Source organism: Lepidochelys kempii, chromosome 5, assembly GCF_965140265.1.
Source record: "Lepidochelys kempii isolate rLepKem1 chromosome 5, rLepKem1.hap2, whole genome shotgun sequence".
Taxonomy (NCBI): domain Eukaryota; kingdom Metazoa; phylum Chordata; order Testudines; family Cheloniidae; genus Lepidochelys; species Lepidochelys kempii.
The window spans coordinates 70,080,870-70,102,045 of NC_133260.1; the positions used below are offsets into that span (position 1 = coordinate 70,080,870).

The window sequence follows — 21,176 nt, forward strand, 5'->3', positions numbered from 1 at the left end:
CCTCCACTGGGAACATGCCTTGCTCCTATTGAGGGGTTCAGGACTCTATAGCCCACTATTGCTCTACTCCTCAACTTGATGCCTGTAGACCCCATTACAATGTTATAAAAAAGCAAAAATGGTTTCCTACATGATATTTTTTCTTTTTCAGGTAATCTATAAATCTTTTCCACCTTCCCCACTCTCTCACACACAATCCTTCCCTCTGCTTCAATCTCCTCCAATTTTTCACCTCTTCTCTTTTTTCCTTTCTTACTATTATATGGAGTATTGCATCTATGATTGTCCTGAATATAACTTCAGCCAACATAGAGTACGGGGCCAGTGTTTGAGCATTGCTAAATTCTTTATTTTTTCATTGTCATTTTCTTATTGAGCAGAGAAGAGCTGATAGAAATGAAAGACTGCAGAGCAGCTGTTTTTTCTGCTTTTAATTTAGTTCCACAAAATTTTAGTGGAAGACTTGACCTTTCCTGTTTAGGCCCTGTTTGTGTAAACTCAGTTTTTCTAGAAAGTACTGAATGGGCCTTTCTTTAATATCTACTTTCTTGGTGTACTGTTCTTGATGATGAAAGAAAGAAAACAAAACAGATGAGCAAGATAAATGCAAGTCATTAGGCAAGAAATAGAAAACACACAAAGCTAACACAGATCTATGCAGTATGTTAATACATTATTTATCGTGTAATAAAGTAATGTATCTGGATTACATACAAATTACAAGCCATTACTGCTTCTGTTGACCTTTTGAAACTCATTGTTCAGTTTGCAGAATTGCATTCAAAAGTTTCATCTCAAAACTTAACCACTCCATTGCATTTAAGAAGATAGGGTTTTTTTGCCAGGAGAAAGTGCGAACGCAGTCCCCCACGACCACAAATTTATGCAGTCAAGTTTCCCACACTTGGGGAATCGCAGGGGTCAGCACACCTGCAGTACAATGGATGAGCCTCGCTCTGGGAAAACCACCTTCGTGATTATGGTATCTCCTCTGCCAGGTTGACATTGGATTATGATTAGACTATGAATGCAAATGTAGCAGACATTCCTTTTGTTAACGTTCCTTCCATGATCCCAGGTCCAAACTCTAAATGCCAGTATATTCCTTCTCCTTTTAACACTAGACTTTCCTTAAATGACATTTTTGTCAGTTTGACATTCCAGTCCAGCAGAAGACTATGTATGCAAATGAACATCTCTTTAAAAGCTTGCTTTAGGCATGAAGTAACTGTGTGATTTGGTTGGCTTTTAACAGAATGACATCTATGCAATGCAAGCCAATGAATAGCTAGGATTCACGAGACAGTAAGATTCACTGGCATTTTCACAGAATCAGCCTTACAAACCAAGAGTGAAAAAAGAAGGAAATTTATCAAGAAGTTAATATTTCCCCCTTTATCATTTTATGTTTCTCATAATTGTTGGCAACTGATTTTAATGCTGGTGAAGGGTGACAGATTGGGTGTCCTGGAGAATGAAGTCCTCTCTCAGCAGAACGGGTTTACTAGCTCTGTAAATTCCCTACACTGCCTCGCCAATGTATTTCAACCCTGATGAAGGCCATGTCCACACTAGAAAGTTTTATTGACAGAAGTTCTGCCAGCATACTGCAACCAACATGTTTCATTTGACAGAGTGCAATCACATTGGGCTGCCTTTGCTGGTGCAGCATGTCCTCACAGAAACAGGTTATATGCGCAAAAGACAGGGCATTTTGGGAAGACATCCCAGTGTCCCCCATGCCATTGTCTGGCACACTACCTTGTAGAAAATGTTTGCAGTGTTTTGTGATCCTGTTGCTAGGTATTGGGGACAGCATCAACCCTCCTAGGGAATTATGGAAGTTTGAGGTAAAATTTCCATAAATCCCTCGTTCCATCCCATACTCTACTCTCTGTTATGCCATTTTTCTTTCTTGCCATCAGAAACATGGATGCTTTACTGATCAGTGGAGCTGTCTTGTCCATTTTAAGGACAGAGCAAGAGATTATTTTGTGTCTGGGGAACCAATGTGTTTAGACACACAGCAAGGATACTGAGCCTGAGTGCAAAGCAGAAAAGGAAGCTGGAATGCTGTCAAGTATTCACTAACCAACTGCACACAGCGGAGTAGTGGTTTGGGGCCCATACTATGAGGATTGGATTGTGATGCAAACCTGGGACAATCAGCAGTGGTTGCAGAATTTTCAGATACAGATGGCCACATGATAAGGTTGTGTGCTGAGCTCACCCTAGTTCTACAGTGCACAGAGACCATCTGCTCTGACAGTGGAGAAATGGGTGGCAGTTGCTGTCTGGAAGCTTGCAACCCCAGATTGCTAATGGTCAATAGGCAATCAGTTTGGGGCCAGTAGTCATCCACGTGTGCAAGGTGATTAAACATATTTTGTTGCACAGGGTTTCATGCTGGGCAATATTGAAGGAGTGGTAGATGGATGTGATGCAATGGGCTTCCTGATCTGTGGTGCGGCAATAGATGGGACTCATATCCCAAATCTGCATGTCCCTCCCCACTGCCTTGCCTCTGAGTATATAAGCAGAAACGGTACATCCCCACGGCAATGCAAGCATTAAGGATGATTTACTGATATTAATGTTGTCTGAATAGAGAATGTTCATGATGCTCACATCTCAGGAATACAGGACTTTCTGCAAAGCTGAAAGCAAGGACACTTTACCCAGACTGTCTTATTGTCATTAATGAGGTTGCCATGCCAATTGTGATACTCAGGGACACTGCATTTTGTTTCTCTAGCTCATGAAGCCACAAACCATACAAGTGCCTGGACAGAAGGACAGATTTAAACATCACCTGGACTGGTGAAAGATGGTTGTAGAATGTGCCTTTGGAAGACTATAGGGCAGGTGGAGGTGTCTCATGAAAAGGCTGGAAAATACTCTTGACATTATTGTTGCATGTTGTGTACTGCATAACATTGGTGAAGCTAGAGGGGAAACACTACTGCCAGGGTAGAGGGGTGAGGTTGCCAGGTTGTCTGCTGATTTGGAGCAGCCTGAGACAAGACTTTTATCACTACAGGTGCTGTGTGGTTTAGAGAAGCGTTAAGAGCACAGTTTGACAGTAAGCAGGAGCCAGCATGTTACTTTGGGCTTATGCAAATACAGTAACTGGTTTATCAATTGTGTTTTTAATGGGGAGGAAGGGTCATTGCTTTGGGGGATTTTCATCTCTGCATTGTAAATAAAATAAAATTGTTTTCATGAAATAGAATTTTATAAATATATAGAAAAAGAAAGAGCAAGGTGTATGCAGCTACATCACATCAGGCAGTAGGTGTGTTCACAGTAGTTCTCATTATTGTTCACTGGGGCTGAATGCCAGGGATACTGCTGCAGGAAAGATTGGAGACTCTACAGAAGAAAGGACTTCATGGCCCTGTCAGGAGTAAGGACCCACAGCTAGCCTGCTTACCTGCTAGGTTAACCCAGGCAGTCTAATGAATGCAGCTGGGCCCCATTTCAGACACCTGATTGGCCAAACTGCCCAGTTGGCTGAGAGGATTCGCAGACCTGCTCTTAAAATGAGAAGCTGCTGGCTGCTTGAAGCATTTTGCCCATGATTGGGATAATTCTTTGTTCCTAGCCTTGTACCATCTTGGTCCATTCCAGTCCTGCTCCTGCTTTTCCTGATTTTGACCCTCGGCTCTGATTCCTGACTGACTTTGACCCTTGGTTCTGGCCTCTGACTCTAGTTCTGATCCTGGGCTCTGACTCCTGGTTCTTCATTCCAGCTGTGACCCTTGGCTCTGGCCCCTGGCTAAGGACTCGTACTCTGAGCACTAGGTCCTTTCTCCTGCTCTGACCACCACAGCCAGAAGGAATTTTTCTCCAAGCTGTGGAGTGGCTGTTGGGATGCTGTCCTTTGGGTGCTTTGATCAATAATATGCTCTAACACCTCACTTCAAGTGCTGCAGGATGTCTTGGGGCACCTCTCAATCTTTCTGTCTTCTCAAGCATATGCTCCCACCATTTTTGAATCTGACTCTGGGCTAGGTAGTCTGGATCAATTTGAAAACCATGTCTTCTCTTGTCTGTTTCTCTCTCTCCTCCTCAGGCTGAGTTGATCAGTATGTGTAGAAGGGATACTCCTAAAGGGTACCCCAGCTGAAGTTACTGATAAACAGAAAGCCATTGTTAAGGGTGTGTGTTTGAGGAGGGGGGTGCCAGACTATAACTGTCTACATTTTCCCATCTCAGGTGTATAAAACTACTATGTCTCACAATCCCCATTGCTTCACAAGCCTTTAAGAGCATGCAGCATGGGGAGTACAGGGGAGTTTTTTTAACCCTTGCAGCTGTGAGGGCTGGCTGGGCATGGGGGCTTAAGTTTAGTAGTCATTACCATTCTATGCCAAAAAGTTACTCATTACAGATAATCATGGTCCTTGAGGATATAATGAGGTGGGTCTCTAAGGGCCAGAGAAGGAAGCTGCTTGAAAGGGTTAGTGGTCGGCTGAGGCTGTTTACTGCCAGCCTCTTCAAAATGATGATCCTTGAAGTCCTTACAAAATGGCATGGGAAAGTGTCCTATTATGGCAGGAGAAACAAGACAATTCTGATTAGAAAATTCCAGGCAAAGATTAAATACTACTTTCTAGAAAAGTTCTGTGAAATTTTACCAGCACATTCCAAAGCTGTGTGTATTAAGATCAATGGCCTTCACAAGCAGTGGGGAGTCCTGGCTTAACATATGTCAGGAGTTTAATCACTGTTTCTCCCTCTTTCCTGAATTCAGTGCATGAAAGTGTACATAGCTGGCATCTATGATAGCCTCTGACAGCAAAACTCCTCTTCACTTGCCTTCAGGTGCCACAGATGTTTTCACTGAAATTAGGAGTGTGAAAGGTGGGTATCAGGTGCTTTTAAAATAAGCATTAGTTCAGGACAGATAGAACCCTTTAGCCCAGGAGGACAGCCTATCTAGGAGAAGGAAAAGTCTGATCTCAACTCCCGGTCCTTGGGTTAAAAGCAGCCTGGTGTTGGATAATGGTGGCACCAGCACTTCCTGTTGATGGTTCACCAAGTCAATCCTAACAAGATGGGGAAGAGTGGGCATGTATTTAGCCTAACTGGAGAAAGACTCTCGCAGTGTGGTGGATATAGGGGATGTCAGTGATACACTAGAGTTCTTATTGGCACAAAGTGACTGTCAGTGCAAGCAGATTTCTTCTTCTTATGGCAAGTTACCGAAGGGCTGTAATTGACACTCATTATGAGGAGGGGTGAGACCGGCCTTTATGGTTCTCTGCTAGGGACTACCACTAACAATGGGAGGGGATTTCAGCCCTATGCAAACAGTTTGCCCACCCTAAGGCTGGCAGCACCAGCCCAACAGAATTTCTGGTGGCCAGTGTCTGAACTGCCCTATAAAGGGTCAGGGGAGAGGTGGTCAGAGCAGAGAATCAGACTTAAAGGAGTGACCTGCACAGCCAAAAAAGCCCCATATTATAAAAGTAGCAAAACTGAATGTATCCAGTTTCATTGGTAAAGATATAGAAGTAGCTGATGCAATGTTAAGGAGAGGTATCAATGTTCTGTGTCTACAGGAAAGATGATGGATGGGGAACATAATGAAGGAGTTGAGCTTAGATTGTAAACTCTCCTATGCAGGTGACAAAAAGGGGCATACTAGAGTCTGGGTGGCAGGGAGAGGAGAGCTGAGGAAGATGGTGTTTGAAGCTAAGGGTAAGTGACAGACTGATGGCTGTACTGAGCCCTAGTTAAAAGGTACATCATGTTTGTGATATCAGTTTATGCACCTCAGCCAGGATGTGATGGAGAGTTTCCACCAAGATTTGCAGGCACTAGTGGACACAGCAACCCTGATCAGCTGTTGGTGATACGGGTAATCTGAATCCACTCACATGCAAAAATAGAAGAGATTATGAAATGTTTTGGGGAAAATGCAGTCTAGGCTGCATGAATGAGGAAGGGAAAGCACTACTAGACGTGTGTTGTCAAACAATGGATAACAGCTGATATATGGTTCCAGAAGAGGGTGAGTAATTTCATTGCCTACATCACTGGTGAAAACAAAAACCAGATTGATGTGATGTTGGTGAGGAAATCTCAGAGGAGCATAGTTATGGACTATCAAGAGATTGTGGTAGTGTTGGGAAAGGAGAGAACTAAGCTCAAAAGAAACAAGATTAAAGTATGTAGGGGTGTGGACAGGAATTTTAATTTCCTTGCTTTTGGAGGGGCATGTTCTGTGCCACACAATGGACCCGGGGACCGGAGGAGCTCACTCTCCCCATTGCGGCCCTGGGGCTGGAGTAGTTCTGTGCCCTGCTGATCATTGGGAAGGGGGTTGTCCCTGTTTGCTCCCCTTGTGCATGCCCCTGAAAGTATGGAAAATTAATGGGAAGGGCGGCTGAGAAGTTTGTGGAAGCAGTGCAGGATAAGTGTCTGGAAACTGATTTGACATCCACTGAAGAGGAGTGGCACCACCTTAAAAGAACATAAGAATGGCCATACTGGGTCAGACCAAAGGTCTGTCTAGCCTAGTATTCTATCTTCTGAAAGTGGCCAATACCAAGTACTTCAGAGGGAATGAACAGAATAGGTAATCATCAAGTGATCCATCCCCTGTTGCCCATTCCCAGCTTCTGGCAAACAGAGGCTAGGGATGCTTCAGAACATGGTTTTGCATCCCTGCCCATCCTGGCTAATAGCCATTGATGGACCTATCATCCATGAATGTATCTAGTTCTTTTTTGAACCCTGTTATAGTCTTGGCCTTCACAAGTTCCTCTGGCAAATATGGATCATGGTGGTAGAAGAGGTTTGTAGATGGGGAAAACCAAGGGAAAGAGAGGAGAGGTAGTGGACCAATAAAATGCAAGTAGGAATCTGAAAGAAGAAAATGGTGCATAAAGAGAAAAATGAATCCAATGAGAGTAAATGAAATCAAAACTAATACAAAGAAGCAAAGTGAACTTCCAAGAGGGGAGTGAAAATGGCCAAAAAGTGCCTTAGATGACTTATATACTGAACTTGTAAACAAGCTAGCAAAAAGATCTATAGCATTGCAAAAATGACACTCAGAGAAGGATGGTATTGTAAATGATGATCATGGGAGACTGCTAGTAACACCTGAACAAAGGAAGGAGAAGTGGAAACAATACTTTGAGAGAATCTTAAATGAGGCAAATCCTGCTGGGGCAGAATTGCAAACATATGATCCTAGTGCTGTGCCTGAGTCTGACATAAACAACAGAGAAGGAGGTGAGAAATCCAATCCAGGAAATTAACAGTAAGACAGTAGGACCTGATGAAATGACAGTGGACCCAGTGAAAGTCCTGAGTGAGAGAGGCTGAAAATGGATGAGCAGAGTGCTTAAAGCCATATGGCAAGACAAGAGAATTTCCCTAGGACTAGTGCAAATCTATCTTGGTCCCAATACATAAGTCCACTGCTGTTTATTATATTGATGGACTATGTCAGCAGGAAGATCCCAATGGGAAATGTTGAGAAGCTGTTATCTGCAGATATAGCAATAACGGCATCCTCAAAAAAAGGCCTCGAGGAACTGGTAAACCAGAGGTATTACCAGTGACCTGGCATAGGATGAAAATAAGCATGACTAAGACTGAGGTCATGTGCATCAGAGATTAATGGAGTGAGACTAACCCAGACTGATCAGTTCAAGTACGTTGGTGTCTGGGTTACAGAAGACTACAAACTTGAATAGGAGGTACAGTCCAGCTTGGGGAATGCTGGAAGAGTGTAGAATAACATCTCAGGGATTGTATATGACAAGTGTATGCCACTGAGACTAAAAGCTCAGCGATATAGAATCTTGGTGCGCCCTGCAATGATGTATGGTGCAGGAGCATGGGCAATAGAGGCTGCAGGTTCAATGCCTACAGGTGTCTGAGATGTTGCCTTGCCATGAGAGGAGTTACACAGAGAGACGGATTTAGAAATGAAAATATTAGGATGGAAGTCCAAGTCTGTAGTGTGGCTGAGAAAATCCAGGAAGCATGATGGTGCTGGCTCTGACACATGCAGAGGATTAATGAAGGGGACATGGTGCTGACAGTATTCCAGGAGAAGATGAAAGGAAAAAGACACTGAGGAAGCGATGGTTGGATTGTATCAAAGAACATGGAAAGCAAGTGGACCTTAGTGCCACTTCAGACAAATGAAGATGGTGGATGCTTGTACAATGATCTGACCCCAGTTGATCGGATAAGGGAAAGAACAAGAGAAAAATTCAGCCTCCTACGTTGAAACTTTTTAAATCACAATGAGGAATTAGTATATGTATCGGGTGAACAGTATTATGACCATCGCTTTATCTTCAGAAGCAGCAAACCCACTTTTGAAGTCTATTAATTGTCCATTGTATTCTACAATGATGTGTGGGTAAATTAAAAAAAAAAAAAGTCTTTCGAGGGTATCTCTGCCTGTTTTTTCCTGGCATGGTACAAAATTCTCATCTCTTAAAAGTGCAGTAGCTTCAGAACAATCATCTTAGGTATCTCTTCTACACTTGGGCTGGGGCCAAGGTCTGCAGGCACCCTTTCAAATTCTGTGCTGTGACTGAAAGTATCTGCTCCAATTACTTGTACCAGAAGATTTTGTGAATTTCTTCTATTGAAATTATTTCCATTTGACCTCTGTGAAATTCCAGCTATTTTCAAGTTAGATAATATAACTCCACTGAGATTTATCTAGGTTCTCTAAAGTTCTGGTAGCTAGACAAATGAGTTTTAAATTATACACAGATGCATTCTGTGTGATCAGAACTATGCTGTCATCTGGTGCGATATTCTACTTCCTTCAACTTATTCTGGAAGCTCTCCAGTCTTTGAATGGAATAATGTGGTTCTAGAAATATATTGCTAGGTTCAGCTATTATGTCAGTTTGAAATAATAATCAGTGTTTCCTTCACAGTGACAGGAGAAGTGGTCCCAAGTGCTTTGGCCTGCAGAGAAATTAGCTCAGTTCTGCAGAGGTAGGATAGAGGGGAAGGAAAAAGAGTTATGGCATTTAATGAATTGTCATAACTCTACAAATTAGAATTTAGTAATAAAGTTCTGTCTTGCATGTTCAATTGTGACAAACTATCTAGACACACCCAAAATCCAGATAATTACACCCTTTGGTTAATACAGTTAATAGACATTACTGCTTCCTTTGCCAATTAAAACACTTTGCAAACTCGGGGCCTGATTCTCCCCTCTCTCACATCAACTGTACGCCGGTATACCTTATTGAAGTTAAAGATAACATTGATGTAAAAGAGTGGTGACTCAGGCCTTACCTGTCAGTTGGCATAATGGCAGCATTCACAAAGACAGAAATAAAATACATAAAGAGAAAGTGAAAATTTTAGGAAACATGGAAAGAATATTTTCCCTGTGAACAGGACTTTGCTGAGAACTTTCTGGCCCTGCTAAAAGTACAAACATAAACTTGGAATGAAGCTATATTTGTATTTCTTAGAACAACAAACTCTATCTAAAATAGTCTGCAGAAAGGCTTCCTCTGCTCTGTAGGATGAACTTCAACCCCTTTGAGTTCTATTACAAATAGTCCACATGCCTGTCTTGTGTTCTAAACTTTTATTTTTTTTTAAAAACTTAGCAAATGTCATGAAAATTAAGTATTCCATGCAGCATGAACTTGTTGCTAAAGCTCCTTTCTTTCTGGAAGAAAGATTAGGTCATATTGTATTAAAGATTACCACTATGCAATTCTGGTTTTAGCAAAAAAAAAAAATGGAGTGTTCCTGGCTTCTAAAAATAGAAATCTATGCTTTTTTTTTTTTTTTTTTTTTTTTAAGATACAAAGAGCAGAGGTTTCAATTTTTTTAGTTCACGGCTGATATAACTAAGAACACTTATGACCTTAGGTGACATAACAAGAAGCTCCATTTAAAACCACCAGGAGTTAATCAACTGATGTGTAAGGGCTCTCATGCTTTGAGTCATATTTTCAGGAGGTAGGTGAAGCCAAAATACACATGCAATTGCATTTCTTCATTTGCACCTGCAGTTACCCTAATTGCACATGCAAATAAATACACCCATTTATGCTCAATATCTTGCTAACACAGCATACAAGTATAAACATAAAATTGTATTTTCACTCTAGGGTCAGGCTTCCTCTTTTTAAAAAAGTGGTGCTGAAAGTAAATTGATAATATTTATAGATAGACCTTGAAAAAAGTAATAAAATGTAATGTTTCTCAATCACAAGTAACTTCTTTCAGATGAGAAATATTAAATATTTGCAGCCATTTCTTTTAAAAGCAACTTCATTAATATTTTGTCATGAAATGTGAGGATTGTAGCAAACTAAATGGGGTGTTATTCTTCTAAATGATTCATTGATACATAAGGACAGAATCTTCTCAAATTATCAAAATTCTTTCCTTGTTTACAATTTTGCTGATCTTCAAGACTTTGAAATTAGCAGATACAACTTTTGAATTTTGGTCCAAACTTTATAGTAGCAGAGGGTTTTCTCCACTCTAAAGAAATTGGCCATAATTATGTTGATCACCATATGCCTTAGATCTCTGGAGCCTCAAAGGACCTTGTAATTGCACACATCCAACCTAGCTGACAGCCATCAATTTCTGAATATCCCATCTCCCAGGAGAGGGCCATGGCAGATACTGAAGTCTCTTACAGTACATCTGCTCACTGTCTGGAAAGTTGTACTTCAGCTCCATACTCTTAGATTTCATGCATGGTGTCATCAGCGGCCAGGGAGCCTAGAAGACAGGTGAAGATGAAGCTTGTATGCTGAAGTGGTTGTCACACATGTCAGTCATGATGGAGAATAGTGTTGAGTGCCTGGAGGTGGTCATAGGATAAGAGGGAGCTATAGAAGACCCTCCAAATTTATATCATATATAGCCTGTTTGGATTTCAGCTCTGTTAATGAGCGTAGAGTCAAGGACAAACAGGAGCGGCACTGATCAGCACCTATTGGATTGGATTGCAGGCCCAGATTTTTCAGCTAATTACAAAGCCATTTTGAAGGGCAGATGACATTTCCGCTTTTCACACTAATTATTGAACTTCGGGTGTTAGTTATGATACAGACTTTTTGTAATTAATACTTTAATTTAGGGGATTAATTAGTATTCAGTTTATTAACAGAAAGACACATATATATATACGCAATAGTTAACAGAGTCGTACGATTTGGCTCAAGATGTTAGTAATCAGATATGGATCTTTTCACCTTAATCTACCAGTTCAAATTCAGTTTAAATTGGTAGTGGCTGCATTTCTGGAACAGCAGATGACTGTTTAGTACCTTACATGAAATGAGTTAATAGCCTCAGCTACTTCCAAATGTCTAAGTTACAAATCTCTACCACCAATTGGTGTCCTTGTTGCCTCAGGACCGAATGGGCCTGTCAGAGCAAGATTGAGACAGAGTGGCTCCAGCTTGTAGGGGGAATGTTACCATGCTGCTGCCTGTGCTACCCCATCTTGGATGTCAGGCTTCAGGGTGCTGGGCTCTTTAGCCATCATTTTTCACAAGTGCAAAATTGAGTCAAAGTTAAATTATAAACTAAAAGGAATACATTAATGTAAAACTAATACAGATGATCAGTCTTGTTGTGCAAGCCATTTTATGTTCATGTAAAGAATTGTAATAAGGCCATTATAAATGGTATGTAAATATACCCAACACTACCTCTTTTGTCAATTGTTTTATTGTGATTACCAGATGATTTTCCTGGTTTCAGTACAGAGCTGATATACTCTATCACACATGCTCAAGTTGTAAGATACTTGCTTTGCAAGACTGTAAGCTCTTCAACTTGCATGTCACTGTTACTGCAAGGTTGAGTGAATAAGAGGAGAAAGGTGGCACCATAGTCACTCATTGTAAGGAGGCAGAGAAGGTCCTTCTATCTCTTTTCCATTTGTGTACGGGGTGCAATCCCAATATCCTGACATTTGCTGTCCCAGCTCCTCATGGGGGGTGGGGAATGTATCATCCAGTAATGAGTCCTCTGTAAGGATATGATTCTGTCATTGAAGTAATGGATTCTCTGATTTTTATCAGACCTCCATGATTTCTTTGGCTTCAGCCCGCCGCAGTGGCAGGGCTGGAGAAGCTGCTAGCTCCTGCCCAGGAGCCGCGTCAGGACTAGAGCAGCAGTCAGCCATGGGAGCAGTGGCTAGGGCCAGGTTTGCTGCTGCGGCTGGCAGAGCAGCGGCCTGGGGCTGGAACAGTGTCTGGGCTGAGTCAGCCCCTGCCACAGGAGCAGCAGCAGCAGGGCTGGAGCAGCAGCCAGTGGTCAGCCCCCTGTGGAGCTCCCACTGTTGGTCTCTTCCTCCCCCACCCCTTGGCTATTTTTAGTAAAAGTCAAACAGGTTGCAGGCTTCAGTGAATTGACAAAAATCTTTAACTTTAGTCATCTCTGAGCCTGATTACCTGAGGATTCTATGGCTGAGCCCTGGTTGATTGACAATCAACAAGTGAAGGTCTAACTAGGTGACCTCCAAGGCCAGGAATATTGGCTCCCATTGACAGCAGCCACTTCAATCTGCTCAATATCACTATTTTGCTGGGAGTAATTCCTGCCACTTGGTGGTTCAGACAGACTGTTCCTTGTTCCAATTCTATTCTTCATTTCTGCTCTGACACTTAGCTAGAGTCCCAGCCTGATCTCTAGGCCCAATCACCAATGCTCTAACCATTAGGCATGACCACCCCCTTCTCAGTTTGACACCTTCCTATCAGAAATCCAGAAGGAGGAGACTCCTTCAATCACCAAAAGAAGGGGGGGGAGAGACTCCTCCCCATCAAGTTCATAGAGAAGCAGAGGGGAGAGTTCCCTTCCTCTCCTCATCTACAGGAAGCAAAGGAAGGAAGGGAGAGAAAGGAGACCTTCCTCATCTATCGAGAGTTAGGAAACAGACCAGGAAACCCTTTACCCTTCAGAAGGAGAATTAGAGCAAGAGATAGAGGTCTTGTCTTCTCTGCATGCTAACATCATGCTCAACCTTTATCTTCCCCCCTCCCACCACCCCTTTAACATAGTAGGCATTCACACATCCATATGCCTCTATCAGTGCTACACAGCGCAGCAGCCACCATGCTCTGAGCTATAGGGCAGAGCATGAGGTAGCTTTTTTTAATGTGTTTTCAAGGTTAATGCAATATAAATATGCAGCCACAAAAATCAAGATATGATCTTTACATCCCTTCCTGTAAGCTCACTGGGCACCCATTCCTGTATACTACCTTGCCATCTTCCTGTGCTGTAACCCCTGACCAGAAGTGGTCTATCTTCATATTCCTTTACTGAGCGTTCATGCTTACAAGCATTCCACCACAATACTGTTGTTCAAGGTATGCCATGTAAGATATCATTTTGAAAACACATAATTTGCTGATCAGTCTTGTCCTGATAAAATGTGTAACATTGTATGTGAAGCTGTAAAATTCCCTTGTATGATACTATTAACACATATTTCTAACCCCACAGCTCTGCCAAAGCAGAAATTGGCAAATGGGTCTGTCCTAAACAAAGGGGATGTTTGGTTTTTTTCCGGGGGGGGGGGTTGGCTTTCAAATGGAAAAACTCTGAATATTGCTTCATGAGATGACACCAGGAACTCCTTTTCTTCTCTCCATCTTCCCCAACACAGGGAGCTGACAAGTAGCCTGGAGCTGCTTGCCAGTGACTGCAGGGGGAGGAATGGGCTATGTTGGCACTCTCTCCCAGAAGACCTTGTGTCAAGGTTCCTTCCCCACTCTGAACGCTAGGGTACAGATGTGGGGACCTGCATGAAAAACCTCCTAAGCTTATCTTTACCAGCTTAGGTCAAAACTTCCCCAAGGTACAAAATATTCCACCCTTTGTCCTTGGATTGGCCGCTACCACCACCAAACAAATATTGGTTACTGGGGAAGAGCTGTTTGGAAACATCTTTCCCCCCCAAAATACTTTCCAAAACCTTGCACCCCACTTCCTGGGCAAGGTTTGGTAAAAAGCCCCACCTATTTGCCTAGGTGACTACAGACCCAGACCCTTGGATCTTAAGAACAATCCTCCCAACAACACTTGCACCCCCCCCTTTCCTGGGAAATGTTGGATAAAAAGCCTCACCAATTTGCATAGGTGACTACAGACCCAAACCCTTGGATCTGAGAACAATGAAAAAGCATTCAGTTTTCTTACAAGAAGACTTTTAATAGAAATAGAAGTAAATAGAAGTAAAGAATTCACCTCTGTAAAATCAGGATGGTAGATACCTTACAGGGTAATTAGATTCAAAACATAGAGAATCCCTCTAGGCAAAACCTTAAGTTACAAAAAAGATACACAGACAGAAATAGTCATTCTATTCAGCACAATTCTTTTCTCAGCCATTTAAAGAAATCATAATCTAACGCATACCTAGCTAGATTACTTACTAAAAGTAATAAAACTCCATTCCTGGTCTATCCCCAGCAGACAGACAGAGACCCCTTATTTCTCTCCCTCCTCCCAGCTTTTGAAAGTATCTTGTCTCCTCATTGGTCATTTTGGTCAGGTGCCAGCGAGGTTACCTTTAGCTTCTTAACCCTTTACAGGTGAGAGGAGTTTTTCCTCTGGCCAGGAGGGATTTCAAAGGGGTTTACCCTTCCCTTTATATTTATGACACCTTGCCAGGAGCTACCCCCAGGTCCTTCCACATGGAGCAGAGAAGATGGGAACCAGAAGCAGGCTCTGAGACACTTTTCACCAGTCTGATTTTCTGACTGTCTTTGTTTTATTCGCTCAGATTAAGTTTTAGCAATTTTTGTGGGGTGGGCCTGGTGAGAGGTGGCCACTATGGGTTGGTTGTGGCATATACATAGAATACAGGAAAGGCTGGTTCGGGGAAATGTGATCAACATTCTATGTATTTTTGAGCTGTTGGTAACTACTTTTTTTCTTTGTTTTCTTTGTTTGGATTGCAAGTTCTTTAGAGCAAGGACTGTTTTTTACTCTGTGCTTTAGCATAATGATAGATCTTCCATCATGACTGGAACCTCTAGGCACTACTGTAATAAATAATAATTGTACATATGAATATGCATTGTAAGAAAGCAATTCTACTCTAGGCCTGGTACAAGTAAAACAGATTTTCACAAGCTTCTCCTCTATACGTTGTTTTACAGTTAAAGGCAGTAAATGAGAAGAGGGAGTTCCTTACAAAGTGAAGCTGATCTGTAATATCCTCTCCAGAAAGTATATTTCAGTTGCACTGAAAGAGAGATCAAAAGAAATATCACACAGAATATAATCTGAAAATCTACCATAATATAGCCTTACAATGCTAAGACATTATATTTCCATAGGCAGTAAGCAACAGCAGGCATAAACAAATGCAAATTGTGTTCCATACTGTCAAAATTATTCCAGGAACAGCAAATTCTTAGACATATGGGATTTAATTAGTTTGTGTACCATACGTTAAAACATCTGACACATTCTCAGGAATATTTGCATTTTGAAGTTACAAAGAATTATTATTTTTTCTATAAAGTAGGAATGCCAATCTAACACACCAACAGAAATGAAGATCCAAATATAGGTGAAGTTATTTTCTACCAAGGTGAACCATGGAACAATGTGTAATGACTATTCACACAGTAAAGCTAAAAATTGTTAAATAAATAGCCCAAGCTAAAGGACAGTGCTTCAAGGAAAATATTCTGAAGCATGGCAGGGCTGAATCTTTGGTTCCAACATGTGACTCAGGACCATCATGCACACAGTGTCTGCTACTGTATGCTGAGAGATGGAATTGTGAATATGGTTTACTGCTCCCTTCTAGCATGTGGTTTAAACCTTGTGGATTCAGTGTGTGATCCACTAGTAATGCTCTCCAAATATTCATGCTTTTGCTCCAAATGAAAAGGCATCATGAAAACTTACTCCACAGTCCTGGAAGAGGGGCAGGGCTCCTGAATCACTCTGTGTGGCAGTGATCTACATTTCCACTCCATTTAAGCCTTACATGAGTGTGGATGCCTATTTAGCATTAGGTCCATTAGTTGTATTGCAGGGGTAAGTCAGAGAACTATGGTTGTATTTTATAATAGAAAAATTCCCAAGAAAAGGTAAGCTAGGATCAGTTTAAAATATTTCTCAGCTATTTGACTCCTAATGATAAAACTGATTGAAGTGGTGCTATTAACTTCACAGTTCTGTTTGTAGCTTGTGCTTTTAACATGACAATTACCATGTTTAATGCTCTGTTGACTATTTTTGTTGCTATTTGTTTTCTTTTGTGTTCATTAAATGTTAGTTTAAAAAACCTAAACTGATATTTTATCTGATTATCTACAATGTATTTTGATCATTGTTCTTTATTTTGATTATGTCCAAATAGGCAACTTTATCCACACCCATTCATTGTCGTGTCCCCCCGCTTAAATAATGATTGTGTAAAAATTTGCAGTTCCCAGAATTGTTTCTCAGCTGTAAGACAACTCTTTGAGTTGTTTCTTTATCAACATATTAGAAAGAAATGCTCCTCTGTGTCAACTGATTTTCTTTATTCCATTGTGTACCCAAGAAGGCTATTGCTAATTCATACACATTCTACCATCCAACACTCTGTTATGTGTCCCATGCACTTCAGCTTAATCAACAGTAAATATGGTGTTCTCTACATTTCATTAAGTATGCTGTGCTTGTTAGGGATGGGACTTTGCATATGGGTAAGAACGGCCCTGCCTGCACCCCTTAAAACAAAGTACGCAGCTCTGTAGGGCACCAGGAAATTTGGGGCACCAAATTTCCTGGTGCCCTCTGCTGCACCAGCCCTCTCTTCCTGCCCCTGCTCTGCCCCAGCCCCGCCCCCCTTCCCCTGAGGTGTGCAGGGGGTCTGGGCCTGCTCTCACCGGCCGTGGGAAGTGCAGCAACCTAGCCCCAGCCATGCCGCCGGTGAGTGCTGGGGCGTGGTTTCCCCTGACCCCCAAGCCCATGGGGGTGGGGGTCTGCGAAGGGCCCCAGAATTGCTTGGGACGGCCCTGGGTGCAGGAAGTTGGTTGCTGTTGTTTTGGAGGCATTCCTCCAGTTGCACAGCTCTGATCACTGTTCCTCCTCAGAGCTCAATACTCATGCAAAAACTCAAGAGCTGCTTCATTCTTTGCTCTCATGTCATATCCTTTTGGCTCCCACTCCCATCATTTCAGTCTTCTCTATCTCCCCTTCAACTGGCTTTTGTCTCTTTTGTGCTCTCTCCCCCGTAACAAGCACTGGTAAGTATCAGCTTCTATTCTGAAGCTAGACATTACTTTTCTGCTGTTTATAGATTTTTCCTTTTTAACTAAAGCAGAAATGCTTGTTACAAAACATCTGCAAAATGAAATTCCATGTTGTCAGTACACAATTAAAAAAAGAAATACCTGATAGAATTCAATAAAGAAACATGAACTGGAGCCATTTTGTAAAAACATCTTAGTATGCACTGTAAGTTTTGATCCATCATCAGATGAGCTGGTTAAGCCATTTCCAAATATTCTTTTCCCCTTTTGGCATTTTGTGCTGGGTGATCTTTGTTATATGCATGATTTACTATTACTCTGTATAAACTACAGTAAGCTTTCATAGGGGTTAATACACATTCATCAAGACTTTCAGATATATGGCCTGTCATGGATTACTTTCAGATCTCAACACAGCTTTGAAGCCAAACATGCTGCTTTTTTTTCATGTCCTGCTCATTAAATTACCATTTGATGTGAAGTTATTTGACCCCAAGAATTCAGATGTGCTGAGTCAGTCCAGGGAGGATTAAGGCAGGAGCTTTACGTTCTAGACTTAATGGTGAAAGAGGGAACCGGTACAGATATTGGGCAACAGCTGGCATACTGTACAGCTATGCATCCGATGAAGTGAGCTGTAGCTCACGAAAGCTTATGCTCAAATAAATTGGTTAGTCTCTAAGGTGCCACAAGTACTCCTTTTCTGATAGAAACAGGCCACCAACTAGGAAAAGAAGACGAATTCTATGTTCATGGTACCCCCATCCATTGTTTGGTCATGACATGTTATGTGATTCATGGAAAAGCAAGGAAGAGGGGTAAGGTAACAAGCTGGAAGTCATATAGATCGGACTTAGGCTGATTTGCAGTTTGGGTAGGTTTACCTGCGCTACTTTTAATCTAGTTAGCACACTAAAAATAGCAGTGAAGATGTAGTGGTATAGGCCATAGCACGGGCTACCTATGTATGTACCCAGAGGAACTGGGCAAGCTTCTACTGAAGCCTGTGCCACCACATCTGCACTGCTATTTTTAACCATGCAAACTAGATTAAAACTAGCACATATATGCCTACCCAAGCTGCAAATAACATCTATTGATTGCAGCGTAGACGTAGCCTTGGTCAGCAAAAATAGTTCACACTGTTATCTAGGGAAGCCAACATTTTTATTTATTTGGGGGAGGCGGGGGCAAAGAGAGCGATGAGAAAGTGTCCAAAACTTTAGTGGAGATAGGCCCAGCATAATCTTAATTGACCCCTGTGAATCATACAGCAATTTATAACCACTTGTGCAAACAGACTCACTTAATTTGTCAGGATACTAGAATAGAACCAATTAATTGTTAGCCTTCAATGATTCAGTTTAACATGTATGATGATGACAAAGCTTTAGAATTAAAAAGTCTGCTTTCTTTCCACAGAAGAAACAATACCCCAGGAACTTTCCTTCAAACAATATCATCTTGTTAGATAAAAACTGGATTCTGTAAATCACAATTTTAAGAAAATTCTTGCAATCCAGAAGAAATGGGAGACTAGTTTTATTGTATGAAACATCTCTAAAATTTGTGAAATATAAATAATTCTGACAATAAAATTCATGCAGTAATTCATTCAAAAAACTGATGAAGAAACCCCAGAGCCAATCCAACATCACACAGAATCCCCTGTAAACGCTGAAATGGTCTGTCAGACAGACCACATCATCATGAAAACTAATTTACTAAACTCTGCTACCACTGAATGGGCCCTGGGAATCTATAATGTAAAAAGATAATAGGTGCCCCCTTCCAATTTTTCTCCAAGATCCTTATTGACAAGTGGATGCCAACACTGATGCTAAATTTCTCCAATAAAATTTATGAACCCTGCAAATGGATTTTGAGAAAGTTTTCAGAAGAAAAGTTGGATGTTACAAGAGTTTATTGGGGATGATACCAAACCTAAATTTATTTTTTCAATATATCTTATTATTTGGGTATTGTTTAAAAAATCTTTAATTTTGCACAAGTTTTAAGGCAACATGAATATTTATGAAATTTTTCCTATTTTGTTTTCAAGTGAAGTCTGAGAGGCTTTGTCATTCCCTACTGCTCACATCTGGTTTCCAGCGTTTGAAGAGCTACAGTAGCCCAGTGCAGTTCAATGTGAAAGTAATCATGCTTTACAAATTAAAAAATTAAGGACAATAATGAAACACAAAGTCGTTATGAAAATTTAAATAATCTTTGTGTAAGGGATCAGAAATTCAATAAGATCACTTAAAAATTCACTGAAAGAGTCCTTTACTAAACCTAATTTAATAAACTGTATTCCTCACAGCCTCAGCATTGAATCCTGCCTCCGCTCATCAAGCTGCTGCCACCTATCATTTTCAGCCCGCCACTTACTCTCTTCAGCCCGCCACTTCTCCTCGTGTTCATTTTGTGCTTTCCTGCACTCTGACATTGTCTGCCTCCACGTATTCGTCTGTGCTCTGTCAGTGTGGGAGGACAGCATGAGGTCAGAGAACATTTCATTGCGAGTGCCATTTTTTGCCTTCTAATCTTTAGCCTCTGGGAAGGAGAAGATCCTGAAACACACGCAGCTGGTGGAGAAAAAAAAAAGGGACAGTGGTATTTAAAAAGACATATTTTATAGAACAATGGGTACACTCTTTCACGGTAAACCTTGCTGTTAACATTACATACATAGCACATGTGCTTTTGTTACAAGGTCGCATTTTACCTCCCCCCACCGTGTGGCTCACCCCTCCCCCCTCCCCACACTGCATGGCTAACAGCGGGGAACATTTCTGTTCAGCCACAGGCAAACAGCCCAGCAGGAACGGGCACCTCTGAATGTCCCCTTAGGAAAAGCACCCTATTTCAACCAGGGTGATATCACTCTCCTGAGGATAACACAGAGAGATAAAGAACGGATGTTGTTTGAACGCCAGCAAACATACACTGCAATGCTTTGTTCTGGAATGATTCCCGACTACGTGCTACTGGCCTGGCATGGTAATGTGTCCTACCATGGTGGACGGAATAAGGCTACCCTGCCCAGAAACCTTTTGCAAAGGCTTTGGGAGTACATTGAGGAGAGCTTTATGGAGATGTCCCTGGAGGATTTCCGCTCCATCCCCAGACACTTTAACAGACTTTTCCAGTAGCTGTACTGGCCGCGAATGCCAGGGCAAATTAATCATTAAACACGCTTTATTTTAAACCATGTATACTATTTAAAAAGGTACACTCACCAGAGGTCCCTTCTCCGCCTGGCGGGTCTGGGAGGCAGTCTTGGGTGGGTTCGGGGGTACTGGCTCCAGGTCCAGGGTGAGAAACAGTTCCTGGCTGTCAGGAAAACCGGTTTCTCCACTTGCTTGCTGTGAGCTATCTACAACCTCATCATCATCATCTTCCTTGTCTCCAAAACCTCTTCCGTGTTGCCTCCCTCTCCATTGACGGAGTCAAAGCAGACGGTTGGGGTAGTGGTGGCTGAACACCCTAAAACAGCATGCAGCTCATCATAAAAGCGGCATGTTTGGGGCTCTGACCCAGAGCGGCCGTTCGCTTCTCTGGTTTTCTGTTAGGCTTGCCTCAGCTCCTTAAGTTTCATGTGGCACTGCTTCGGGTCCCTGTTATGGCCTCTGTCCTTCATGCCCTGGGAGATTTTGACAAATGTTTTGGCATTTCAAAATCTGGAACGGAGTTCTGATAGCACGGATTCCTCTCCCCATACAGTGATCAGATCCCGTACCTCCCGTTCGGTCCATCTGGAGCTGTTTTGCGATTCTGGGACTCCATCATGGTCACCTCTGCTGATGAGCTCTGCATGGTCACCTGCAGCCTGCCACGCTGGCCAAACAGGAAATGAGATTCAAAAGTTCACGGGCCTTTTCCTGTTTACCTGGCCAGTGCATCTGAGTTGAGAGTACTGTC

At 42.0% G+C, this 21,176-nt stretch overlaps 1 long non-coding RNA gene and 1 other non-coding gene across 2 annotated transcripts; both read right to left on the reverse strand.

Annotated features, from left to right (window-relative positions):
• Nucleotides 1–842: 842 nt before the first annotated feature.
• On the reverse strand, nt 843–1,006 carry LOC140912169 (U1 spliceosomal RNA). Its single transcript, XR_012159247.1, has one exon. It is a non-coding gene; the product is annotated as a U1 spliceosomal RNA (small nuclear RNA).
• Nucleotides 1,007–14,400: 13,394 nt separating this feature from the next.
• On the reverse strand, nt 14,401–20,581 carry LOC140912067 (uncharacterized). The gene is made up of 3 exons (XR_012159215.1): nt 20,495–20,581; nt 19,644–19,840; nt 14,401–15,241 (listed from the first exon to the last, which is right to left on the reverse strand). It is a non-coding gene; the product is annotated as an uncharacterized lncRNA (long non-coding RNA).
• Between the last annotated feature and the right edge of the window lie 595 nt (nt 20,582–21,176).